Source organism: Macaca nemestrina, chromosome 1, assembly GCF_043159975.1.
Source record: "Macaca nemestrina isolate mMacNem1 chromosome 1, mMacNem.hap1, whole genome shotgun sequence".
In the NCBI taxonomy this organism is placed as follows: Eukaryota; Metazoa; Chordata; class Mammalia; order Primates; family Cercopithecidae; genus Macaca; species Macaca nemestrina.
Genome location: NC_092125.1, coordinates 79178402 through 79186069, shown reverse-complemented (window position 1 = coordinate 79186069; position 7668 = coordinate 79178402). Strand labels below are relative to the sequence as shown.

At 48.9% G+C, this 7668-nt stretch overlaps 1 long non-coding RNA gene across 2 annotated transcripts; it reads left to right on the top strand.

Moving 5' to 3' along the window:
* Positions 1 to 4040: 4040 nt before the first annotated feature.
* Positions 4041 to 6856, top strand: LOC105493478 (uncharacterized). 2 transcript variants are annotated; one of them, XR_011608761.1, is made up of 3 exons: positions 4041 to 4849; positions 6228 to 6421; positions 6510 to 6856. It is a non-coding gene; the product is annotated as an uncharacterized lncRNA (long non-coding RNA). The 2 variants fall into 2 exon arrangements; XR_011608762.1 differs by lacking the exon at positions 4041 to 4849 and adding an exon at positions 4921 to 4959.
* The last annotated feature ends 812 nt before the right edge of the window (positions 6857 to 7668 follow it).

Sequence of the window (7668 nt, the reverse complement as noted above, 5' to 3'; positions counted from 1 at the left end):
TGGTACTGGTACCAAAGCAAATATATAAACCAATGGAACAGAATGGAGGCCTCAGAAGTAACACCACACATCTACCACCATCTGATCTTTGACAAACCTGACACACACAAGCAATGGGGAAAAGATTCCTTATATAATAAATAGTGTTGGGGGAACCGGCTAGCCATATTCAGAAAACAGAAACTGGACCCCTTACTTGCACCTTATACAAAAATCAACTCAAGATGGATCAAAGACTTAAACGTAAGACCTAGGACCATAAAAATCCTAGAAGAAAATCTGGGCAATACCATTCAGAACATAGGGATGGGCAAAGACTTCATGTCTAAAACAGCAAAATAAATGACAACAAAAGCAAAAATTTACAAATGGGGTCTAATTAAACTAAAGGGCTTCCGCACAGCAAAAGAAACTATCATAAGAGCGAACAGGAAACCTACAGAATGGAAGGAAATTTTTGCAATCTATCCATCTGACAAAGGGCTAATATCCAAAATCTACAAAGAACTCAAACAAATTTACAAGAAAAAAGCAAACAACCCCATCAAAAAATGGTCAAAGGATATGAACAGACACTTCTCAAAATAAGACATTTATGCAGCCAAGAGACATATGAAAAAATGCTCATCATCACTGGTCATTAGAGAAATGTGCATCAAAACCACAATGAGATACCATCTCACGCCAGTTAGAATGACAATCATTACAAAGTCAGGAAACAACAGGTGCTGGAGAGATTGTGGAAAAATAGGAACCCTTTTACACTGTTGGTGGGAGTGTAAATTAGTTCAAACATTGTGGAAGACAGTGTGGCGATTCCTCAAGTATTTAGAACTTGAAATACCATTTGACCTAGCAATCCCATTACTGAGAATATACCCGAAGAATTATAAATAATTATACAATAAAGACACATGAACACGTATGTTTATTGCAGCACTACTCACAATAGCAAAGACTTTGAACCAACCCAAATGTCCATCAGTGATAGACTGGATTAAGAAAGTTTGGCACATATACCCCATGAACTACTATGCAGCCATAAAAAAGGATGAGTCCATGTCCTTTGCAGGGACATGGATGAGGCTGGAAACCATTGTTCTCAGCAAACTATCACAAGATCAGAAAACTAAACACTGCATGTTCTCACTCATGAGTGGGAGTTGAACAATGAGAACACATGAACACAGGGAGGGTCTGTGGAGGTGGAGGTGGAGGTTAAGGGGCCAGGTAGCATTAGGAGAAATACCTAATGTAGGTGATGGGTTGACGGGTGTAGCAAACCACCATGGCAGGTGTATACCTATGTAACAAAACTGCATGTTCTGCACATGTAACCCAGAATTTAAAGTATACTAAAAAAAATTATTGAGGTCGTTTGCATGATTATATCTATTTATATTGATGGCATGGATTAGTGCTGTTCAATAGAAGTTTCTGTGAGAATAGAAGTATTCTGTGTCTGCACTGTCCAATATGACAGCCACTAGCCCCATGTGGCTATTGAACAATTGAAATGTGGCTGAGGTGGCTGAGGAAATAACATTTTTCATTTTGTTTCATATTAATTAATTTACATGTGAATAACCAGATATGATAGGTAGAGCTATAAAACCAAAGGCATGTTTGGTTTTTTTTTGAGATGGAGTCTGGTTCTTGTTGCCCAGGCTGGAGTGCAGTGGCGTGATCTCAGCTCACTACACCCTCTGCCTCCAGCATTCAAGTGATGTTCCTGCCTCAGCTTCCCAAGTAGCTGAGATTACGGGCTCCTGCCACCACACCCAACTATGAGTGTGTGTGTGTGTGTGTGTGTGTGTGTCTTTATAGAGATGGGGTTTCACTATGTTGGGCAGGCTGGTCTCAAACTCCTGACCTCAGATGATCCACCCGCTTCCCAAAGTGCTAGGATTACAGGCGTGAGCCACTGTGCCTGGCCCCAAAACACATTTTTAAAATGCGTTTTTGTTGTGGTAAAATACAAACCAAATCATTTGTAAAACACTACTATATGCACACACATTCCCTAAGCAATCAGAGTCCTGACATCACCACACACCCCAGGGACACTCCACTGGACACTTGTGAAAAAGTCAACAACCTTTTAGTATGAAGATAGTTTTGACCTCAGGGTCCCTCTGAAAGGACCCTTAAGGAACTCGGGACCACACTTTGAGTCCAGGACTAACAAGGGGAGCTCAGCTCCTATATGCTCAGGAAGGACAACCGGTCACCCTATTCTGGCACTGCTGCCTCCCACTTTGAGGGACTTTCCCCTTTCCCTGCCCCACCTCTGCCCCCGCCCTGGTAGTTTGTAGTCTTGTTAACAAACTAAAGGCCTTTGACGTGCTGGATCCTGCGAGAGGCCGAAGACCCACTCTCCAAAGCAGCGGACCTGAGGGAAGGAGGGCAGTCACAGGGGCTAGGCTTGCTGGGGAGAAATTTCTCTCTGAGGTTCCAAGCCTCCAAGGCAGGCAGATCAAACCAAAAAGTAGAAAGAAACGTGCAAAGTGAAATTCAAGATGCTGGAAAAGATGGAAAGGCCTCTTCTCCCTGGAGTCTCCGGCTTCTCCCCTCCTTCCGGCAGGCAGGAAAGAGGAGGCCTTCGGAGGCGGAGAAGAGAAGGCTTCGCAGGGTCTTCTGGGGCAACTCAATCAAAGAAATTATTTTCCCACAGACGAAGCCAAGAATATCTTAATGGCTTTTTCCTGATTGAGAGATAAATCTTCTATTAATTTATGGCTCAGACCCAAAGCAGTTGTGTCAACTCCACTCGCCCTCTAAAACAATGTGAGAAATGCTTCAAAATTCCACTTATTTTGATGATTTCCCTTTTCCCGTTCCTATTTCTTCTTTTTTCACTCTGCTTTCAAAGTCCATCCTGATCCTTTCCATCCTACCTCTTCTCTTATTTTCAAATCAGTCGCCAACTCCTCAATGCCACATCCCTACCCCAGGTAAAAGTCTCTGGACATTCCCAATTAGAGGAGCTAAAACCTTCTGAAGTGAGACTCCCTCGCACCCCCATGCAGGGTAAAGACCACGAGAAGAGCTGCATGGCGTCGCAGAGAAGCTGCACCCACGCTAGCGCCTCACCGCCTACCCTGGCAGCCCTGTGCACCCCGCACAGGGCTCAACCCCGCACAGGACTCAACCAAGCCTTGGTTGCTGCAGAGCGTCTGGGTGCAGAGACCCGGCCGCCACAGTAAATCAAAAGACAGCAGACGGCGAGAAGCCGGTGTCACAGCGACTCACAGTCACTACTGCCCAGCGCAATTATCACGCCCTGGGGTGTCACTGCTAAATGGCCCGTGTTTATGGACTCGGCCACGTTGCTCGACTGACCCCTACGGCCAGCTACTCCCGGCGCCGGCGCCGGAGCAGGGGCGCGCTCCCCCTTGGGAGAAGATCTGCGAGTGGGTAAACTGACCCGAGGTTCTTTGCGAATTCTGCCCGCTCTCGCCTGAGAGACTCTTGATGCTCGAGACAGTGTACTACAGATGATTTAGGTAATCTAGGCTGTGCAGACAAGATGCGAGTTATTCCCAAATCCACTTGCTAACTGCATGTCCTTAGGCAAGTTAATTTAACTCTTACCACAGTTTACTTATCTGTAAAATGGGGATAATGTAAGTAATGACCTAACTGGGATTTGGTAAAAGGCAAATGAGCTAATACAAATAAAGGTTTTAAAAACATGGGCACAACGGTTACTTAGATAGAAAAGTCGTGATCGGTGTTAAAAATTAAGCTGTTATACAGTTATAGTCCATGACACCTGTTCTGGTGACAACGTGAGTAAAGGGACCTACGTAGCGCTGACCGCCCAGCTTAACTCACAGCTCCTTTGTGTGGGTGTAGCCCAGCCAGGGAAAACAGTGTGGACCTGCTTCGTGCTAACACCACGGGAATGAAGTGCGAGCAGCTAGACCTCTGGCCTCCACCCGAAATGGGCCTCCTGCCTCCGGACTGACTCCCGGGCCATCTTCCCGCTTCCTCTGGCACCTAAGGCCCACAGGGTCCAGCTTTTTAATGGGCCCTTTATCTGCTACAGACCGCCTCAGCGAACCGGAATCAAATCTGGGCGCTTGCGAGGATGAAGGCCAAAGTCTAGATCCCGACGTAAGCCCAGTAGGAAGCGGCACGGTCCAGACACCCGAGGCCGGGTGACCTGTCTGTACTCCGAGCCACGCGGCGCGTCGCTGGGCTGAAATCCCACCTTGCATCCACCGCGCGGAATTCCAAACAGCCAGTATAAACAATCCCCTCACCCCACCACACCCGGGAAGGTGGTGGGACCCAGGCTTCGGTGCAAGTTTCCAGAATTGTCCCTCAGGGTCCCGGCGGCAAGGCCTGCACCCACCTCTGGCCCGGACTTTCGTTTACAGCCGCGCCCTCCAAAGGAAGGTTTATGACCACAGCGCGGCAGAACTGAGTCGGGTGGGCACCATACATGGCCGTGGCGCCTGAGGCCCCAGCTCGCTGCCTCGGGAGCGCTCGCAGGGCCCCATCCCTCTGGTGCGCTGGGCTCTGGAGCTAGAAAGTGTACACAGACCATAAATTTCCCGCCCTGCTCGGCGCAGTTCTCCGAGGTCAGGGGCCGCCCGCCTCCAACCGCCTCAGCCCGCCTACCCCTTAACTTGCGTCCGGGTAACTGCGGCCGACAGCAAAACGCAGCTGGCGCCCGCTGCAGCGCCTAGCCATACTGCAACGCCGCCTCCCCACTGCTAGAGCACCCTAGCCGCGTTGGGACTCCGGGCGCAGCCTGCGGGAGGCTCCCCACCGCTGCCTACGAGGCGGGAGTTGGGGAATGGAGCAAAGAGGGAAGAAGGCGAGGCCTGGGGTAGGCCAGGTGAGAATGGAAAGCGAAAGGGATGACTAGGAGCAAGGAGGAAGACGCTTCTGTGGCTTCTAGACCCATTTGTGTCTTTCTATACTGAGGTTTGGGGTGGGGGATACACAGTAAGTGCACGTGGCGACCGACGTTCGCTTAAAGATGTTTTTGCACTGGGCCCTCCCTTCCTTCGATTGTGAACCTTGCATACCGTACAGGGTATACCATACAGGGCATACCAAGAATGCGCTTTCCCTGGGGATGCAGCAAGATGACTTTTAAAAGATTTCCCTATGGTTGCGTCTACACTGACATTGAATGTTGAATATTTGAAATAATGATCAGAATAATTCGTCAAAAAGAACAAATCATTTCTTTGAATTTTTTTTCTCCTTGACTATAGAGAATCGCCTCAGACCGGTAGCTCGGAGATTGGAGTAAGAAAGGCAGATTTCTGTCAGAGGTTCGGCCACGCCCCTTACCCGCCATACCTTGATCAAATTACCCAACCCCTCTGCTTCTCAAAATGGCCATCTGTAAGAGAAGAATAATATCTTCTGCCCTGTGTTGCTGTGATAGTTACAAAAGATACAAGACTTTCACCTCCTGTTCAAAGAGTGGAAAAGACTTGCGTCTCTTTCCTCCGTTCTTTACTTGCACGCACCCATAGGTGATTTCAAACGAGTATAGACGCTCTCTCCAGCCAGAATGAACTCTCAGGTGTCATCGTAGTAATACTTTAATAACAATTTCCACTTACTGAGTGCCTTCTGTTTGCCAGAACTCTGTAACTGTGCCCCGTATCAGATACGTGCCCCTAACCTAAAAACCTAAAAATCTGGGTTGCTGAGCAAACTGACAAGAAGAAAGTGGGAAGGCATAATTAGAGAGCTGGCGAGGACACAGGGAAGTGGGATGGTCTCCCCATCACCATTCCTCCGCGATGAGGAAAGCAAAAGAGAAGTAAGAGGAAAGAGGTGGGAAAGAAAGTTTCCTGTGGCTAAAACTTTTAGCTTGGAGGACATGTGTCAGAGCACCTTCAGATCGATTCAGCTGGAGATGCTTGTCGGTCGCTAACCCAGAACCGGTCCAGCATGTAGTAGGGGCTCAAATGATGTGTACATATGTAGCTGAGTAATGTAGAGGCTGTGAGTGGCCCTTCCCTCCCCAGTCCCCAGCATGTCTCCCTTGGCTCTGAGCAATGCTTTTGAGGAGGATGGCACTTTTGTGGGCTTAAAAAAAAAAAAAGATTATGCAGATCTATTCTAATTTTTTAAAAATATCTGCCTTTCGTTACATTCTGGCTAATAGGCTGTCCCCCATCACCTCTGGAGCTGCCTGGCAGCCCTGTCATCCCTTGTCTCAGGTCACACACTCTGTCCTCCATGTCTTCCAGGGTGGTCATCTGGAACCAAGCCAGGGGAGTCCAGTTACTCTTAAAATTCTGAACGGAATCTTGAAAGGTACCAGGAGGAAAGGAAAGCCAGGGCACAACGAGCAGAGAGGAAAAAATGAAAAGTGAGAAATGGTGAGGACATACAAAGCAAGGGAGCGTGAAGAACAATGGATATGGGAAAATTCAAATTACAGGTGACATTCCATTTAAAATTGTGTGTCACAGAGCAAGTCTTTAGTTTGACTCTTTCTTTATAGCTTTTCACTCCCATTTTTTTTTCAGCTGCAAAACTGTGCTATTGGCCTGGAAGGGTGGTCAGCACAGGCTGCAGGGACCCTGACAGAGGCAAGAAAAAGGAGACCTGGCTTAGATCGCTGCAGCTGACCCAAAGTGTCCTCAAAGAGACATATCCTGGGCGCTCCCGACCGGCAACCGACTGACGTAGAGATCCGCTTGCGGGAGGTCGGGGCCAAGGGGCCCGGGCTGACCGTGGACTGAATGAATATTCGGCGGGCAGGTTGGGGATCCGAGACCGCGCAAGACCCAGGACCTTCCTCTGCTACACCCAAAGCCATTGCGAACGGGGCGAGACCCTGTGACCCCCGAAGATAGGAGGCTTTGGAGCGAGATATGCGCCCTCGACCAGGAGAGCCAGGCTGCGTCGAGTCTCAGGGACACGTCTTTGGAGGGCGTGCGCGGCCCGCGATTCGCCACGCAGTGAAATTCAAAAATGGCCGGATTGCGCTGAAGAATGCAAGTCGGAACTGCCAGATAGAGGATCGTATTAGCTCAGTAGTTCATTCTTTTGATCTTTCGTTCACTTGCTCATTTCTTGAGCTTCTACCACGTGTTGGGTGCACTCGTCACCCGGATTCTGAGAAACAAAAATGAACAGCCGTGACAAATTAAAACGAAGCTAAAATTTGCAGACTGGGAAATCTCTGGTCGAGGAGAGTGGGGATTGAGGGTGGCTAGGGAACTCCGCGAAACAGGCACTTTTTCTCCGCAAAGAGAGGCGGCGAGGTGCAGACGCACTGAGACCAACTCGCCTAGCATTCTCACTCGCTCTGCGGTGCTCTTCCGTGTTCCAAGAGAGACTCGGGTAGATCTTAGCGCTCCGCACCGCCGCCTAAGTGAGGGACTGGAGAAAGCACAGAAAGCTCTGGACTTCTGTCCTGGTTCTTGACGTAGACCACTAGGGAAGTGACCTTGAGTGAGTCATTCAACCTCTCTACGAGTTCGTTCCACCTACAACAATGCCCAAATGATACGCAGTCCAGAGTTTCGGCCGCCTGTATCGAGTCCTGCTTGTGAACGCGTTCTCTTGTCCCTCTGTGATGACCTTAGTATTGGGGATCCTAATGCGTCCTCAACCAGATGATTCGCAGCTCTAGGTCCACTCCTGGGGTTACCACCTGGTACTTCTGGGTCGTGTTGCACA